The sequence below is a fragment of the Brienomyrus brachyistius genome, unplaced genomic scaffold, assembly GCF_023856365.1.
Source record: "Brienomyrus brachyistius isolate T26 unplaced genomic scaffold, BBRACH_0.4 scaffold40, whole genome shotgun sequence".
NCBI lineage: Eukaryota > Metazoa > Chordata > Actinopteri > Osteoglossiformes > Mormyridae > Brienomyrus > Brienomyrus brachyistius.
Window position 1 is genome coordinate 2055807 of NW_026042315.1, and position 20636 is coordinate 2076442.

At 42.3% G+C, this 20636-nt stretch overlaps 1 protein-coding gene and 1 pseudogene across 1 annotated transcript in view; both read left to right on the top strand.

Moving 5' to 3' along the window:
- LOC125722600 (uncharacterized) overlaps window positions 1–20636 on the top strand; it is a 427015-nt gene that overhangs the window by 201600 nt on the left and 204779 nt on the right. The window lies entirely within an intron of this gene.
- On the top strand, window positions 646–6946 carry LOC125722576 (E3 ubiquitin/ISG15 ligase TRIM25-like; annotated as a pseudogene).

Consider the following 20636-nt stretch of genomic DNA (forward strand, 5'->3'; position numbering starts at 1 on the left):
ACACTCCCTGCACAAACACACAGAAAGAAAAGGAAGAGATGACATATATTTTCATGAATATTGTATATAGAATAATGTAAAAAAAAACAAATCTGTGCATTGACAGCACTTGTCAAAGCTTGTTCTGTCTAATCCTGACACAGTCTGTCTATAACTGCACATCCCTGCATGTTTCACCTGAAACCACATGATCCCAAACGTGATTCTAAACCGACACAGAAATTCATTCTCAGTAGATCTGCTCTCTTATACCTTTATACCTAATTTCTATCTACTGCACAAAATCAAAGAGTAGGATTATAGTTTGTTTACAGAAAAACAATGTCAGTAACTGTTATTCTCATAAAAGATAAATAAATGTTCGCTTTGGGTACAGTTTGTATAATGTACTATTTTGTTCATAAACTGCAGCTCCACTGTTTGCCCAGTCTGCTCTTCTCAGTCTGGTCTCAGTCCAAAACCGCACCTGCTGCAGTCTGAGAAGCAGGAAGTTCCTCCCACTGTCACACACAGACGACTGTGAGAGAAAACGAGACTGAATCCTATCAGTGTTCGTGGTAAAATGGCAGAAGCCAGAGTTGCAGTGGATGTAATTGAGTTAAGTTGTGCAATCTGTCTAGATCTACTAAAGGATCCAGTAACTATTCCCTGTGGACATAGTTACTGTATGAGCTGCATTAAGAGCTGCTGGGATCAGGAAGATCATGCTGGAGTTTACAGCTGCCCCCAGTGCAGACAGACCTTCATACCCAGACCTGTTCTGGGCAGAAACACCATGCTGGCTGAAGTGGTGGAGGAACTGAAGAAGACTGGACTACAAGCAGCTGCTCCTGCTGACCAGTATGCTGGACCTGGAGATGTGGAGTGTGACGTCTGTACTGGGAGAAGAAGTCCTGCCTGGTGTGTCTGGCCTCCTACTGTGAAACTGACCTGCAGCTTCACAACAAACTCCACCATGCAAAACAGCACAAGCTCATTGATGCCATCGGCCATCTGAAGGACAAGGTCTGTTCCCACCATGACAAACCGCTGGAGGTCTACTGCCGTACCCACCAGCAGTGTATCTGTTATCTCTGTACGATGGATGAACACAGAGGCCATGATACAGTCTCAGCTGCTACAGGAAGGGCGGAGATACAGGTCAGGCTAATTTAAAAGAATTTCCCCTTTCTATCTAAAACAATTTCCCCAAAGGGATCAGTGAAAGTATCAATTATTGTTATTATCTAAAAGTTAATTTTAAATAAATGGATTTTGTCTTAACACTTGTTCGTGTAATTGCTACGAAACACTCAGATCAAGTCTGGTTCGGTAAAGTTGTCATGACCTACTTGTCCGGTCTTACTAGCGGGGTTACTAGCTTGTCGGATTTAAGGTAGTCTGGGCAAAATGTAAGTAAACGAATATGAAGTCCATTTAAACTGTGGTACCTTACATCCGACAAGTTACCCCGAAAAGCCAGTAACCCTTCATAGTACAGAAGAATTCACTAGAGCCACAGTACAGTAAGGCCGTGCCCGCCGAAGATGTTTGTACGGGACGCCATGACACTCAAAATAAAATAAATAAGTATATCAAAAAATATAAATAAAATGATAAATATTTCAATAATGTATCCTTTTATTTTTAAATAATTTCATAAAATTTCATAAATTTCATAAAATTATATTTCATAATAACACTTGTCTTCTATGTATAATTTTTAAATTTGACAATTTATTGTTTCGTAATAATGTTGCGATTTTCATTAGACAATTATTATTATAAAATATTATTTTCACAATAAAGTTTAACTTTTCACATTATCGCCATGCATTTCTATACTGCATCAGGAGGTGTTTTGCAGGATTGGCACTGCAGCCACCGGATAAAACTCACACTGTTCCACTGGGACTGGTGTGGTGCTGAGGTGTCACCCACTGCACGGCTGCACTCAGGTTCTCATCCCTGAGGTGGTTCGTCGTGTGGTGGGTGCGGTAAGGCACTGTACTCAGTGTGTGCTCCTTACCTCCCTACCTTACCTTACCTTACCTACATCAACACAGTACAAATGTACATGTTAAAAAAGGTCTTTCGGTACTAAGATGTACGTAGATTAATACTTTTCTATTCAAGGTTAAAGGGTTCAACCTTTAAAGCATTGTGTTGGTTGCCATAGGATAATATTTTGGCTTTCAGTGATAACCAGTGAAGCTCAAAATTTATGAAAATATTAACAAAGAGGTTCATTGTTTTGTCTGATATGCTGAATTATGTCTGACTTGGAACAAATGAAGTAAAAGTAGTCAGGGCTGGAGTGGGACTGAATATCTAACCAGGAATTCAAGCCCCCGGACAGCCCAATATAAAACGATATAAACAATTACACTGTTATTATATGTTTTTATTCACACATCCATTTGCTAGGCTACTGAACACAAACATCCCCTTTGTCCTCTCATCATCTTTGGCCCTAGTGTGTTCTTCCTTTTCCCCACATGGCTGCATTTGGCTCAATGGGATGAGTGTGTGACACAGAGGCTGGGACCAGCTGGTTATGGGTTTGAGACAGGTCAGGAACCAACCTCACCTCTTTCATTTAATTATTGCTTTTCTATTCTTCCCAGTGTTTGTTAGTTCTATGTTTTGCTTGTGAAGCTTGTGCCTTGTTTTATTATGTTCCACATGTTTCTGTACTTTCTAAGTATTGAATTCCTTGTGTGTGTTTCTTACTTTCAGTGTTTGTGGGAGTTTTCCTAGTCTTGTGTTCATTAATATAAGTTACTGCACTTGTTGCCTGTTTTCCCTGCACTTTTGTTATTGGTTAATTGTCTCACATCTGTCTTCGTTAGTTCGCTACAGCAGCCTGAGCATTAGATTGGCTACAGAAACCGGCAATGCAGGTTGTGTGTCTGACACAGACAATCACATTTTGTGCAGCGTCAGTGTGAGCCATCGGACTTTATTCTGTATTCGCCACTCCTCCATCAGGCTGCCTCAACTGCAGCCATGTTTTCTGCAGAATGAGACTTTGGGAATTTTCCTGCTCCCAATAATAAGGTCGACAGCTCAGTCTTATCATTTATAAAATGGCATTTGACTACTAAATAAGCTTCCATATGTATGAATGTCCACTTGTCAGATGTTAGTCTTACTGCTTTGGCCTTTCTCACCTCTTCCTTTGTTTCTCTTTTTCTATCTTAAATGTTTCTGTCACTAAACCCTTTCATGTTTGCCTGGATGGGAGAATGTAGGTTGGATCCAGGATCCCCACAACCTCCCTAAATCCTGCGTTATCCACTATGGTGAAGGGTTGTGCATATTGACCAAAGCCTCATCAATCATTTGTTTCTTGGTCTCTATACTGGGAAAATTATACAGATTATTGGGTAATACCCTCACCAAAATCTGATATTATGTATTCATACAATTAAACTGAACCTTGGACACAATAATGACTAATAATAATAATAATTATTATTATTATTAAATTATTATGATGATTAAAACTTACGCTGCAGTGTGTGTGTACGCCGAAATATGTGCTGTACAACAGGTTTGAAACCGGTAATGAGGATTGTTCCACATTTTCAGTTTCCAAAGCAGTCACATGGTTGAGTGCAGAATGAAGCTTCAGATGACCATGGTCACGTGTTCAGGGTGGAACGAAAGAAACTGAAGCTGTGCTTCAGAATGTAGTGAATCGCTTTTTTATTGTCAAGCTTAACATCACTAGCTGCCCCATTCCCTCTGTTAGTCTACGTGTCATTTTCTTAGCTACTTTTTCCCTGGTGAGTTTTGACCCCTTATTGTTCCTTTATTGTGTGTCTTTCCAGTTTGGTTCAGTCTCCTTAATTCCCTTTGTCTTGGAGCTTTTAAGTGGATCCTCACCTTGTTTCCCTGCCTGCACCAGGCTGCGCCCCAACATGCACATTAAATATATGATATGTTCAAATTCTGAAGAATCTTTAATGAATCCCATTTTACACATTTTCCTTTCTGAATTTGCGTGGAACATCAGTGATGCAGACTTTGACACAGTTTCTATATGAATGGGTCAAACAGTCCAATATTAAACCAACTTCCCAGCGGATTCAGAGTTTTTAGGGTCGCAGGAGAAAAGATGCATTATTGTTGTTCACAGTGCAGTTTATACACAGTGGCCCATTATCAACTGACATGCGATCTGACATCAATCTAATAGGACGCCAGTTGAGTAGCCGGTCCTGCAGTGCAGCCCAGGACACATTCGCCTTCACACTGCTATAAGAATGTGGCCATATGCAGCCCAGACCACCTCCCAATGTGGGTTGAGTGATCGGATCTCAATGTATCTTCAATGCGTCCTGGGTAATTAGCGCTGTCCACTTGTGATTGGATCACCCAGGATGCATGTTAATACCAGGTGGAAACAGGACAAAAGGGTCTATGTCCATTGAATCCTACCTACAGTCAATAAATCATTAATGAACATCCATCCATATATCCATCCATCCATCCATCTATCATCCATCCATCCATCCATCCATCCATCTCCTATCCGGTAATCCAGGTCAGGGTCAGGGGGAGTGCCTGGAGCCTTTCCCAGGCAACATAGGGCCCAAGGATGGGGTCCACCCTGGGCAGGATGATTGATGAATGTGATCTCAGCTAATGAAACAAACTTGTTTTGTCGTCTTGTTTCCTATCTGTAGAAACAAATGGGTGAAAAACAGAGGGAATTTCAGCAGAGAATTCAGATGAGAGAGAAGGAACTGCAGGAGCTGAGAGAGGCTGTGGCCTCATTCACAGTGAGTATGAACCTGAGGAGAAGATAACAGCTGGCTTGTGATCATATTGTATCTTCTTTCAGATTCAACAGATTGCAGATTTACAGACTTGTGCGGATTAATCAAATTAATGCTGCTGTGGGTTATTCTGGGTCAGTGGGATAAAGTTGCTAGATTACAGAGTTTAACCAAGTGTTGCAGCAGTAGTAGCTTATTTATTTAAAAAAATACCATAAATGCCTATTTGAGAAAAATGCAACTTTTCACAACCCAGCGTAATGCAAATAACCACTAAAAAAGTCACCTATTAAACTGAGACCTAATGGTGACAACCAACCTGCCCCATACAGCCACCAGTCTCTGCCAAATCCCTGCAGCTGACAGTGTATGAGCTTAATGAGCGATCATTTCCAATCAGTGCTGGCTGGGTTTCAGTACCTGAGGCGTCCAGCATGGTGATGCTCCAAACCTCAGCCCTGTGCTGTTTTTATACCTCCTGTCAGCTCACATCTCTATTGTACAATGAGGCTCTCTGGAGTCTCAAAAGGGGCCAATTGTAATTTACTGTCCTCTGCTCCCTGTGTCACCAACAGAGCTCAGCACAGTCAGCAGTGGAGGACAGCGAGAGGATCTTCACTGAGATGATCAGCTCCATTGAGAGAAGACGCTCTGAGGTGACAAAGCTGATCAGAGATCAGGAGAAGGCTGCAGTGAGTCAGGCTGAAGGAGACATGGACAGACGGAAGCAGGAGATTGATGAACTGAAGAGGAGACACTCTGAGCTGGAGCAGCTTTCACACACAGAAGATCACATCCATTTCCTCCAGGTAACAGAACAGCTACTTTGGCAATAAGAAAACCAGAGTATTCAAATGGATGCATATTGTCATTTGTATTTCAGCTAGTCTGTCATTGGTCAGATGTTAATGGTTCTGTTAATTAGATTGCAATACACATTTGTATTGATGAAGCTGTTTAATCAGACTGTGTGTCTGTAGAGGCGCCAGGCTCTTCCTGTCACTCCTGAAGCTGGATTTGGACCCAGAATCTCTGTCAGTCCCAGATCTGATTTTGGGAATTTGAGGAAGGCGGTTTCTGAGCTGAAAGATCAACTGGAGAATTTTTGCAGAATGAAAATGGCAGAGATCCATCACCAGGTTAATACATTTCTAGTCTGTTCATGTTAATATAGACCAGGGCTGGCCAATCTTACCCAGAAAGGGCTGCTTTTGCTGGATTACTAATTAGAGGACTGATTGGCTGAAGGGTCTCACACCTGGGGTTGAACAGCTGACCTAAAGGTTACCCCAAAGACCTGCGTACACACTGGACTTTGCGGGTAGAATTGCCCCCCCGATGTGTTCCATGCAGAGAGAGTATGCAGTACAGTCAGCCTCACATTTGTGTGACCAAGTCAGTTTGTTTACAATAAGTTTAAATCTTTGTGATAACTGGTGAAAGAGCTTCACATTCTACTGGCTGCAAAACCCAGATCACATGAAATATGTTTCTTCTACATTATAGAAACCAAAAATCTGTATTATGTGTAACTTACCATGATTTGCAGTTTGTTAAAATGCCTGTTATTGTCCCTCATAATGATAATACCCCACTGCTGTTATCTCCACAGTGAGTGAAGTCCATCTCCCACAAGTAAATTCCTTTTACTCACATCCCTGTTTCTCTCTGTCTCCTTCTAGTTACCAAAGACACCGTCCTACCGGTATTAGTGCCCAGGACCAGAGCAGAATTCTTACACTGTGAGTCTGTTCACACACACGCTTCTCTCTCCCTGTATGAGGTGGAGTGTGTTTTATTGTGTTTCGTTTTCTGCTGCCAGTGGAGCTTCTCTTTCTCTCTCCTGCTGCCTCCTGGTCTTTCACATTTACATGAGCTTTTTATCTCAGTGGACTTTAAATCCAATTGCTAAGTAAGGCAAGTTTATTCAGGGTGCTTTTCCACTGCACCAGGTTCGGTACTTTTGGTTCTTTCCCTTTTCCATTAACTTCCGGTCGAGTACCAGTACCAGAAGTTCCAGTACCAAAAGCATCATTGCAGCTGGGGTACTTTTTCGGTACTTTGGAACTTTGGTGTGGGACTTACAAACACGTTCATTGTCAATTTAAAAAACAATTTTAAAAAGTCTAAAAGCCCAAAACACAAATAAACAGTTAACTAAAAAGAAGTGAGATTGTAGAGGCAGCGTATGACTAAACTCCTGCTAATTTAATTTATTGAAACAAAGCAGCAACAAAAACCTTTTAATCCCTGATTATAATGAACTGACAGTGTTAGCAGACCTCAGGTCTTCAGGAAGCTTGTTCCATAGACAGGGAGCATAGAGACTAAAAGCTGCTTCAGCCTGCTTGGTCTTCATTCTGGGACACTGAGTAAAGTTTCAGGGGTCTGGATGCTTCACAAGGTTCAAGGAAGTTAGTGCCATTTAGTGCCTTGTAACAAGTAATAATATTTAAACCAATCCTGTGATGCTCAGGAAGCCAGTGCAGTGATTAAGGAGCTGTGTGATATGCTCCACTTCCTTGGTGTAAGTGAGGACTCTGGTGGCAGCATCCTGGATGAGCTGCAGCTGTCTGACTGATTTATTACCAAGACCTGCAAAGACACCATTTCAATAGTCTAGCCTGCTGGAAATAAACACATGAACAAGCTTTTCCGTATCTGGTTTAGAGAGAAATCCTTCTCTCTCTCTCTTATTGGGCTGGTTTCAGCTTCCGTTGGGTGGATCTTAAGCAGACCTTGGGCTGGACCTGGGAACACTGTACTGATGCCTCATTTCCACCAACATGGAGCCGGTGCTGGGCTGGTTGTCACTTGATGCCTTTTCAGAACCTGCCTGTGTTTCCACCAGTTTAAAAAATTCACATAAGTGACAGTGAAAGTAAAGGTTCATATGTATTCCGTTTTGTGGGATTTGTTCTTTTCTGTTCCAGAATAAGTTTTTATAAGCTGCCAACTGTCCTTTTAATGATCACGCTATTAAAGATGCCAATAACTGAACTTTGCAATCTGCCTCATAATCTGCGGCATGGTTTTCATTTACAATGCAAAGTTACTCTGATAATAAGCTGGCTAGTTGTTTTACTGCTGCCACCGGAAATATTAGACAAAACTATATTGGTTATTGACTGAATTATCCAGCTATGCGGACGGTTTGGACACGATGGCCCCTCCCACTTGCACTGATGTTATGAGAACTTTTTTTTATTTTTTGTGGTGGCCTGTAGCCTTGTGCCTTTGACTGAATCACAGCCATGATATACCGGAGTATCTTCTTATATGTTATTGCTTAATTATACTGCACTCATAAAGCATTCTAAACACAGCTATAAATATTTATAAAAAAGCATAACACATTATATCCACCATTATAACGCTTTATGAATGCTTTATGACACACTCATCTATAAGGCACTATAGATACCTTCATAATGCAATACAAAGCATCCTTAATGCTTATACCGATCATTATAATGCATTATGAAGGTATTTATAGTGCACTAAAGAAGAGAGCTTCAAACATCATTCATTATGCATAATAAGCATGCCTATAATGTGTTATGCCTTTTGATAAATATTTAAAGCCATGATTATAATGCATAACAATGGATTATTATTTGTTGTGAATTTTACTAACAACATGGCCTTAAGTGTTCCAGAGATTTTATAGTGTTCCGTAATCTGAGCAAATGGAAGCATGTAGATGTTGAACAAAGAGGCTCAGTGAGGATTATAATTGTAATTGGTGATCAGTGTTGACACACCACAGCACACAGTGTACAACACCGAAATGTGTCCTCTGCTTTTAACCCATATGTGACATCGTGACATAGCAAGGGGCAGCTAATTCAGCGCCCAGAGAGCAGTGTTTTGCTTAGGGTCCCTCAGCAGTGCTTTGCTGGTCGGGGATTCAATCCAACAACCATTAAGCCACCACTGCCCACTGCCAATTACGGACCCTTGAGGAACTCCACATGTAATTTCTGTTCATTCAGATTCATAATTACCCTTCTGACAGAAAGTAGTGCATGACTTGTAAAAATAATTCAAACCCATTAAATAAGGCGGCGGCTCCACCTCCTTCCCTGTGCTCTAGTGCTCTAGTCTCACTGATAAAGGGCAGGTAGGAGTAGCTGGTTTGATCAGGGCTGCTGCATAGTTTTCATTTGACCCCATTTCAGTTTAAAGCATAAAAATCAAGGTCTTGATATTAAAATCAGTCATTAATAATGATTTTCCAGCCACAGACCTGATATTCAGTAAAGATCAGTTTAATGTATTAAACACATTGTCTGACCCAGTGTGTAGGTGACACACAACTGGAGTCAGATGAGAGAGAGTAGCTGTGGGCTTTGATGCACTTTGTTCCCCCTGAAGTCAGTCAGAGCAGGAATGGCTGACACTGGGGCTGCTCCTCACTGCCTAGTGTGGGCTGTAGCTACAGCAGGGGATCCAAACCAAGTAAGCGGCGGGCGGTGGGGTAAGGGCCCAGCCTGTCCTAGATGTCATCATGCACTGTAATGCTGAAAGCTGGGAAACTGCCCTCGCTTTGTTTGGGTAGCAGGAACGTTTGGTATCACTCAGTAACAGCTCATCAAAACCTTTTATCTGCATCCTTATCTTGTGTGAGCTACGGTATCTATGGGCAGTGAGGTCCGGGGGGGGGGGGGGGGGGGGGGGCTTCCTTCCTTCCCTCACATTTGCCCTTTTTGTGCATTCGCTGACTGTGTACTTTTTTTCAGATTCATTAATATTGTCCTAAGACGGCACCTGCAGTCTTCCCCAAACTGGCTGTGACACTGAACATCTCCTAAGTCTGTGCTTTAGGGCCATGACTTCACACGACACGACTACACTTGCGTGCGTAGTTTACATCTATCTGGAGGATTGAGGGTCATGTCCACCAGGGGGCAGTGCGAGAAAACCATCTTGGTCGGTTCCTTCGTTTCCAGTCTCACTTGTTAGTATGAGGTTGTGGCATTAAATGTTGTACAAGGACGAGGGAGTCAAGATGGCGCTCTGAAGAACACGCTTTGATTAGAGCTGCAAGCCCACTTGTTTTGTTTACCATGTACTGTGAACTATATGCAGTTTTACTGCTGTCTGGTTTTATTTAATCACCCAGTGACTGCAATAACTATACATAGTCATGATTAGCTTGATGATAGGCTTGCTGACTTTCTAGCCTAAAGAAATAGGCTGAGTTCTGCTCACCTTGTTCAAGCCATTTTTGCCACAATCTAACAAAGGCTCCTTCTGCCTTATGTTTATATATAATCATACAATTTATTCTGTAAGGCACCTCCTACAATTTTTTCTGTATCAGTAAGACGACTGACTGGTTTGCAGGTTAAAGCAGTAAATCTCATTTATAATTTTCTTTTCTTCATCTCTTCCGATTCGAGCCAAGTCACTACTAAACCTTCTGACAAATTTTGTTACATGATGTTATTATTGCAATACTTTTTTCTGTATTGGGTCTGTTCCAGTGTAAGTCAGTTAATTATTAATTATGTTAATTATGCCTACCGCACTCCAAATTTGTCTTTAAACGCCAACATAGATGATTTTGATGAGGATTTTCAAGGTAATAGAACTGTTGCATACATATAAATGCGTATGCATATGTGTGCAGACTTGTCCCAAATTGAAAATCTCACGCCAGCCAGTTGATCAAAGTTGGCAGCCCCGTGAACTGCCGCTCTGAATTTGTAAAACGTAGGGAAACATACACAGACCTCGCGGCTGTGGTACGTGTGCAGGGAATATCAGAATTACTACTAATACTTAAATAGGACACGTGCGCATGTGCAAAGTACACAGCTTGACCAGAGAAATATGAACGTTTCCATGTACGCATACGCGGTGTAATACGCGAGTGCTGCGCTTTGCGGAGTACCAGCCTAGATGCGTCCGCGTTGGGAGCGTCGTGTCGTCGCGCTGCTGGAGAGAGGTGTGTGTCCAAAGTGGATTAAAAGACGTTCATATTGTGACCTAAAGACAAACTCACTTTTAGTGGTAATCTTTGTTGTGTAATTTTATGGTTAATATGTTTGATGAATGCTGTTTGTAATTTTATTTACCTGTAATTAAGCCTATTAGTTTAACACGCGCGTCATTTCGGCGCGTCTTCCCACCGGCGTCGCGCGGGCGACCAACATTTCCTGAGGTAATTCACATATTTGACTTTTTATATTTTATGTATCGTACAGAATAATAGAGCGCAGGCTAAAGTGCAGTTCGGCCCCAGCGGGTCTCTCAGCGTGGCATGTCTCACAGCGCAGGGGGCAGCCGGAGCGCCGCAGACTCGGGCGGCTACATGAGTATATTGGGAATAAAATGTGTGTATTGGAGCGAGTTCTGTGTGAGTGAGTGTGTGAGGTGTGACAGTGATAATGATGGAGATGCTGGGCTTCGTCATGGGATTAATGGCTCTTCCTCCTGCCTACAGACTCCTGCCAGCTGACACTGGACCCCAACACAGCAAACAGATTCCTGTCTCTGTCAGGGGGGAACAGGAAGGTGACAGAGGGGGCAGAGCAGCCATATCCTAATCATCCAGAGAGATTTGACCGCTGCCCCCAAGTTCTGTGCAGAGAGAGTCTGACTGGCCGCTGTTACTGGGAGGCTGAGTGGGATGGAGATGGAGCCTGGATAGGAGTGACTTATAAAGGAATCGGGAGGAAAGGAGGGAGTGACTGTGACCTTGGATACAATGACAAGTCATGGATGCTGTGCTGCTCTCCTGACAGTTACTCTGTCCAGCACAATAATAAACAGACTGACATACCCATAGAGCCCTCAGGCTCCCGCAGAGTAGGAGTGTATCTGGACTGGGGGGCTGGTGCTCTGTCCTTCTACAGAGTCTCCTCTGATGGACTGACCCCCCTGCACAGATTCACCTCCTCATTCACTGAACCCCTCAGTCCAGGGTTTGGGGTTTATAGAAACTCCCCCGTGTCGCTGTGCATGCTGGGATAGCTCACTGTGTGCTGGAGGAATCATTTTTACCTTATCAGAGTCTCACATGTCGCTGCTTCTCCGTGGCAAAAAGGCAAAATCTCTGCTTTATAACCAGTATAACCCTTTTTACTCTGTCTGAAGTGTGACGTATGTTAATAATTGGGTTCTGTAAGCTGAACAAACATGTAGAATGACTGTTTTTCTCTGACTTATGTTCTATGTTGTCTGTAAATGCACCAAAACTGCCTAAACTAATTCATAGTACATGCAGTTGTACCAATGGAGTGAATTCTGATTCTGAATAAAATAAAATGTAATGAAATCTAAGCCTGATGAGTGGGGGGAGCTTTTCCCCTCCCCTCTATATGTATATTTTATATTTCGGTCTATATATTGTATTTGCTACCTGTACACTGACAATAAAGGCTTCCTATTCTATCCCATTAATGTCCTGGTTCCGCGCTGCCCAGAACGTAACTGAGTAACAGACTTAATCCGCGCTCTCTGCTCACTGAGCGCAGCAGCCTGATATCGCAGCGGCGACGCTTTGGCCAGCAGGGGGCGGCAGACGGCAGACAGTTTATTAACTCAAAACCTACAGCGGTCCTGAGGTAACTTAGTAAAGATAATGATATAATCAAATTAATCATATATTAACTAAGTAAACATAAATAACATAAAATCTTAATAAGTCACGTTAGTACAACAACAACAGAAAGGCACCTGATCATCAATGAAGTAGTGTAGGTGATTACCAATTACCAGAAAAAAAACACATAAATCCTGTTTCATTAGGAATCCTGAGATATATACAGTACTGTGCAAAAGTCTTAGGGAGTCATAGGAAATGTTTAAAGCTATTTATCTGGGTAGCAAATTTATATTTTCTCAGTATGAAAAAGAAAATTTAATATTAGAACATGTGCAAATTATGAGTAAAACAAAAAAAACTAAAAGGAATTTCTTATGTTCTCCAAAAAGTTACTGATATCTTGTTGGATGGCTAGATGAACACCAATATGGTTCCTAAACCTCTCCTCAGGTTCACCTCGGCCATTTCATGTATTTGTTAAATTCCACGACCAGCTCACTTAATTAATTAATGAAACTAGTTTTATAAAGTCACTGAGGTACTGATTAGCTATATGAGGTGAGCTAGTGGTCATGTCAAAAAATACATGAGTATATTGAAAATACTGCCAATACTGGGATGACTTTAGGAGAGATTTTGAAACGGTTAAGGGCAAACAGTTTGACAGACATAATATCATAGGTTTAAATCAACATGGAGATCATTTTAAAAGTTTATGTGACTGCCTAATATATATATATATATATATATATATATATATATATATATATATATATATATATATATATATATATATATATATATATATATATATATTATGTGTGCAGTTATATATATATGTATGGCCAGCCCACAGCTGTTTCTGCTCCCATTGCATTAATATGGAAGTTATCTGCTTGTGTTGATGTTTCGCCTGATATTTCAGGTGATATTTCAGGATGCAGGCGGGTGGACTGGGTGGTGGTACTGTTATAGTGGGGTTTGCTGGATAGATGGACGATTCACAGTTTATATTCCATGAAAGTCCACATATATCATTCCATTCACCCTACTCATGTACACCATCGCAGTGGCCAGCGTCCAGGCAGGATGTTCACCAGCACTTTTCAGTCTCTTAATGCATGTTACAGTGAGCAGCTGCCATTCTGCGAAAGTCTGGCTTCCCTCTTGGGGACATGATCAACAGAACAACGTGTGAAAGACAGTGAACTAAAGTGATGTGTGGCGGAAAAGTAACACTGCACATCACTCTGAACACACCATCCCCACTGTCAAATATGGGGGTGGCAGCATCATGCTCTGGGGGTGCTTCTCTTCAGCAGGGACAGGGAAGCTGGTCAGAGCTGATGGGGAGATGGATGGAGCCAGATACAGGGCAATCTTGGAAGAAAACCTCTTGGTGTCTGCAAAAGACTTGAGACTGGGGCGCAGGTTCACCTTCCAGCAGGACAACGACCCTAAACATAAAGCCAGGGCAACCATGGAATGGTTTAAAACAAAACATATATCCATGTGTTAGAATAGCCCAGTCAAAGTCCAGATCTAAATCCAATCGAGAATCTGTGGCAAGATCTGAAAACTGCTGTTCACAAACGCTGTCCACCTAATCTGACTGTACTGGAGCTGTTTTGCAAAGAAGAATAGGCAAGGATTTCAGTCTCTAGATGTGCAAAGCTGGTAAAGACAAACCCTAAAAGACTGGCAGCTGTAGTTGCAGCAAAAGGTGGAATTCCAATAAAATTGAATCATGTTTGTGGCTGTAATGTGACAAAATGTGGAAAAGTTCAAGGGGGCCGAATACTTTTGCAAGCCACTGTAAACCACAGGCATCACCCTAACGGTAAGAAGTGTGATCCGCTTACGACTGACACGCAGTAGAGACAGGATCCCATCCAACACGGGACCCACTATAGGCTCACACAGAAATAAAGGAGAAAAACACCAGCTGCCTTTTCCAAGCTGTTTACATTCCTGCGCTTCCTCATGGTGACAGTAACAGCCCGTGTCACATGACCACTGTCATGTCCTACCCATCACACCTGCCTGACCCTCCTGTCTCCTCACTAGCGTGACCCTCATGATTCATGCCTGTTGCTTGTTGCCCCTCGTTAGTCTTTGCATTTAATTATCTATTTGTCTCGTCAGCCCCAGTCCGGTCATTGATGTTAAACCTTCCTGCTGCCTGTGACCTTCCCGGTTGCCAGTCCTCCCATTTGTGATCCCTCACAATCCTCTTTGTTTCCAGTCTCAGCCCATCTAGTTCAGCAAACCCCCTTTTTGTTTCACTACCAAGGATGCAGAGATGAGAGTCTTTTACCAAGCGTACAGTGTCCAGAGTGGATGAGCATGACCACAGTGAGAAGAGGATCTGATGGATGGAGGACCTAAGTACCATAATCTTAGTAACGCATGAGCAGAATTGGACCATAAGAGGAACTGGCCGGCTCCATCTCACACATGGTACGTGGGTGTAGAAGTTACTCAAAACCATATGGCTGAAATCCTCCACATGTGCATTTTGAATGTACTGGGCATCATGTTTTGAGCCTGTTTTAACCATGAGAATCCTGTGAGGGGCGGCTCAGTGGGTAACAGGGCTGCCTTGCAGCTGCAGTGTCGAATGTTTCCATCCTTCTCCTATGCTGTCTGTGTGGCGTTTGTTTGCTCTCTTTATCCCACATGGGTTTCTTCCTGCAGTGACTCTGACAGGCATCTGTAAATTGCCCAGAGTCTATGACTGTGAGTGTGCCTTGTGATTAAATGGCATTCTATCCATGGTGGACCCCAGCTTTGTACCCTGTGTTTCCTGTAATTGGCTCTGGGATACCCTTGTGATAAGTGTTTGGAAGATGGATGCATCACATCTTAGTACTTGTGACGATCTGTCCCGTCTCCTCCTGATTGGGCCAGCAGAGCTCACTGCTGACACTCCGTAACTCTCCTAACCCTCCCCAGCTGTATCCCATCGTTGACGTTCTCCACCCTGATCTGTTAGCCTCCTACACCTCTCTCCCGTCGGTGATTACTGTGTATAAATGTTCCTGCTCTCATGGTTCCTCAGCTCCGTCATCATTCTTCCAAGTGTTGTTTGCTGTATTCCCTTAATAAAGCCTGTGTCTTTCCCAGAGCTACTGCATCTGAGTCGTCCTTAACCCACTTTATATTACTCATCACATAGAATATCCATTTACATTTAACCCCATGGACATTAGGCTTTTCTCGCAGGGGTCTAAGGTCAGAGAGCCCAATTGGACCAGTTCATCCAGATAAATACATTTGTAAAGAAATAGTAAATACATTTCCAATAAATTCCTATTACACATTGATGTTATAATCAGAAGCCACATTGTGAAATGGAATATATCCAAACAGCATTTTAATCTGACCAGTAGGGCATGCTGTTGTACCACTTGTAGAAACACTTTTGCATTTACCAGACTTGTTTACCCAAAGTGACTTACAGCAGTGGGAAGGGTTATGTTTTATGCATATTCTTGGGGGATTTGAACCCATGACCAATGATTCATAAATGCAACACTCTACTTGTTCAGCTAGAGAATCTCTATGAAAAAAGTCCTAATGACTTGAAGTAATCAGCTCCTAATGCCAGGTAGCTGAAAACACAATGAGGTTCTTCCTCAATGTGATGCTGCCCAACCCAGCAGACGGGAATCTGATGAATCAGACACGCCTGCCAGTGTCCAGTTTAACCTTTGGGGTCCGTGGACTCAATGGCCAATTAGAGATGGCAGACAGCTGTCCACATGGCCCCGATTGATACTGTTGTATATACATTTATACTTACTTACATTTTACTTATTTATCAGAAGCTTTTATCAAAACGACATACAAATGAGGAAGCAGATTGACCTTGTACAGTATGCAAAGTGCTTGGAAAGATTAAAAGCGATAAAACATTGTATCAAAGATCGAGTCCAAGTGCAACAACTTTGGCGCTATATGAAATTCCCAAAGCGCACCACTAGATGGCGGCTTCCTACCGTGAGCTGAAACAGCCGCCGTAGGAGTGATGCGCGGCAAGTTTCCCCAGCCGCCAACTAGTGATGGGATTTATGGCTCTTTGAGGGGATCCGGATCTTGGCGATCCGTTCCTTTCAAAGAGCCATTCAAAAGAACGGCTCTTTTGGCTCTTTTTAAATATTTAGTCAGTTTTAAGAAGCCAGCTTGAGGGCATCTCAGTTTATCCTGGAAATAATCACTGGGAGGAATGATGAGGTGAGATTTGTAGTTAAATAATTAAAACTCAGATATCACACACCAATATTGAATGAATTGAATGAATTATTCTGAAATATTGATTATTACCTCATTTGTCATGTGTGGACTATATTCCATAGGGCTGCACAACATCCCTCTGCTTAGACAGTGACATCACTATTTTGGATTTACCTTTAGCACAAAGTGTGTGTATGTGTAAAGCTACGTTGACTTATGTTATTCATACAATACCTACTCACAAATAAACACAAACAAACAAAAACAAAGCCGGCTGCAATGAATTTCTGTGCAAAACAGCTTTTACTACAAACACTTCCACACAAGAACATTGTTATCACAGCAGCGTGCACAAGTCATGGCTCTGCTCCTACCGAATGACAGAGGCACGCAGGGTTTTTTTCCACTGGAGTACTCACGTGAAGGATGCGTGCACAACTAACATCATGCTGTTAGGCAGTAGCACCCCTGCGCTGGGTGCGCCCCTCCCTCTATAACTGTTCTGTCTCGCCGAGGAGCTCATTTTTGTGCATCTGTGTGAAACACGCATAGGAAAAAAAGAACGACAGAAAGAACGGCTCCCTCCCAGCCGCGACTCGGCTCCCATCGTTCATGTTTATGAGCCGTTCAAAAGAATCGGTTCGCTTGCGAACGTCACAACTCTACCGCCAACCGGCGTGCACCGGGGCTGCGTCTGGTTCAGGCTTTTGCCTGCCGCTTTCCTCCAGCTTATTTTCTTGTGTAACTTGGTGCTGGGCTCCTCACCATATAAACAAACTCAGCCTCGCAAACATTAAGAAATCTGGATGCTATGAAAGGATCGTCTACCATACTCCCATATTCCACTCTGCTTTCATCCAATTGTCTTTGGTTTGTGCTGCTGGGAACCATTATCGCTGTCCTTTTATTTTGCTGCAAAGGTAATCGTATGATCACATTATATCGCGACGTCCCTTGTCCCCACCCACGTTTTGTTGAAATTGCATGTAGGTCAGACCCACTTTTGTACCGTTTACTACACATGTTGATCATCTTTTCTCCTGCAAAAAAAGAGCATTTACTTTTATTTTGGAGATATTTTTTTGCAAAGCGACTTACAATTGAGAAAGCGGCGAGTTGAGCAGCAAACTTAGGGCGGTGTGACTAAGCAGGTTTGGACCCACGAAGCTCAAATTCCACAGTCAAACAATTTAAAAATTGTTTCTTTGAGAAGGCAGACGCAGGCAGTCACTGATGTGTTTGGGGTTAAGGGCCTTAGTCACAGGAGCATAGTGATATAAGCCACTGAGCCAAACGCCAACCCACAGCACTGACCTCTGGCAGAATTCACCTTTACAAGCATGTTTGGCAAATGCCACTAAGTACAAAACTGATGCACTTTTACATAAATAATTGTACTTATCATCAGGGTTCAAGTGTCAGAAGTGCTTCTGCTACTCTTTAGTAAGGTTGCAAATTCCATCTGTCCATCCATCCATCTTCTGTAGTCAGGTATATACACACACGTACACACACTCACACACAGACACACATGCACACACACACAGGTTTGTAATTATATCTTTGTGGGGACTCTCCATTTGTTTAGATCGTGAAAACTCTAATCCCAACAATGACAGTCTACCCAGCCCCAACCTTAACCATAAGTAAGCAAACAAAGTGAAAAAAAGGTATTTCCAGTTTTGTGATTCTATTCACAGATTTTTTTATGAAATTAAGGTTATGTTTGTGGAGTGTGGGGAGTGAAAATGTCCTTATATGGCAAAAGGTTTTTATCTCATCGTGGGGGACATTTGGATCCCACAATGTAATACACTGTGTTCACAATTATTAGGCGAGTTGTATTTTTGGGATTAATTTCAATAAAAAACAAATATAGTGTCATCAGTCAGTCCAAAATGTTAATGAACCTGAAGCCTGAATGTTATGCAAAGGAAATGTGAGTGTGAACATTATCAGGGGAAACACGTGTGTGCAGAATTATTACACTACTATTAGTGTGCAGAATTATTACACTACTATTAGTGTGCAGAATTATTACACAACTATTAGTGTGCAGAATTATTACACTACTATTAGTGTGCAGAATTATTACACAACTATTAGTGTGCAGAATTATTACACTACTATTAGTGTGCAGAATTATTACACTACTATTAGTGTGCAGAATTATTACACTACTATTAGTGTGCAGAATTATTACACAACTATTAGTGTGCAGAATTATTACACTACTATTAGTGTGCAGAATTATTACACTACTATTAGTGTGCAGAATTATTACACTACTATTACTGTGCAGAATTATTACACAACTATTAGTGTGCACAATTATTACACTACTATTAGTGTGCAGAATTATTACACAACTATTAGTGTGCAGAATTATTACACTACTATTACTGTGCAGAATTATTACACTACTATTAGTGTGCAGAATTATTACACAACTATTAGTGTGCAGAATTATTACACTACTATTAGTGTGCAGAATTATTACACTACTATTAGTGTGCAGAATTATTACGCAACTATTATTGTGCACAATTATTACACAACTATTGTCACGGGAGCGGCGGCAGCGATCGCGAGCAGAGCGGCGATCGTGCGGAAGGAGCAGGCAGGCAAGCGGGATACGGGGAAAACGGGGTTTTATTCCAAGGGACGAAGGCAGGGGCACAGGGCGAGAACAGACATCGGGAAACATCAATGACGGACAAGGGAAACCGGGGAGACCAGGACTTAAATACACAAGACTGATTGACAGCAAACGGAAACAGCTGGGTACAATTCGGGAAACACACGTGGGTAATCCGGGGGCGTGGCACACAGGAGGAGCGGACGAGCCGGGCATGACAACTATTAGTGTGCAGAATTATTACACAACTATTAGTGTGCACAATTATTACACAACTATTAGTGTGCACAATTATTACACAACTATTAGTGTGCACAATTATTACACAACTGTTAGTGTGCACAATTATTATGCAACTAAATGGAAAACCTACATTTTCCCATCTTCCTTGTTTATTATCATCTTTCAAAGTGCGAATAATAATCAAACATCACATAATTTCCAAATAAACATTTCTGACATGAAATATCAATTAGTGAGCAATATAGCCACCTCCTTACGGACGCAGCAGGAAGTGTGAGTGTCCTGCAGGCTGGAGAGAGAGCTGCTGATGACGCGCTCAGCGGTCCGGACCCTTCAGAAGACTGTGCAGACCGCTGAGTGCATCATCGGCAGCTCCCTCCCCAGCCTGCAGGACACTTACACTTCCCGCTGCATCCGTAAGGGCACCAGCATTGTGACTGACCGGTACCATCCAACCCACGAACTGTCTACTACCCCTCTTCCATCCGGAAGAAGATTCTGCAGCATCAGGAGCAGGTCTGCACGACTGTGCAATAGCTTCTTCCCCCAAGCAGTCCGGCTGCTGAACAGCAATAAGTCTTCCATTCATGGAATCTGGTATTTTCTTGATCTGTTGACGATAAACTTTTTGTGCAGCAGCAACCACAGCCTGCCAGACACTGTTCAGAGAGCTGTACTGCTTTCCTTCACTGTAAATCTCCCATATAAGCAGGGCCCACAAGTTCTCAATAGGGATTATGTCAGGTGATTATGTCATTATTCTGTCATCCTTAAGGCCTTTACTGGCTAGCCATGCAGTGGAGTACTTCGATGCATGCGATGGAGCATTGTCCTGCATAAAAATCATGGTCCTGCTGAAAGATGCTGACTGTTTCCTGTACCACTGCTTGAAGAAAGTGTCTTCTAAAAACTGGCAGTAGGTTTGGGAGTTGAATTTGAATCCATCTTGACATTTTCTGGGAAAGTAGAGTGTACCCTTGGGGAGGTGGGCTCCGGCTGGGCTTAAGATACGGTTTCATTAATGAGACTCACACGGTCAGAAGGTTTGAGGTAAATGAGTCTCACTGGCTGTTTCTGAAGGTGGGACCCCCCCCCCCCCAATAAAAATCTCACATCTTCCCATTAAAATAATAAAATTGTAACTCTCCACTATGATTATTCATGTTACAAGGTCCAACTGACAGCACTACTTTGAGGA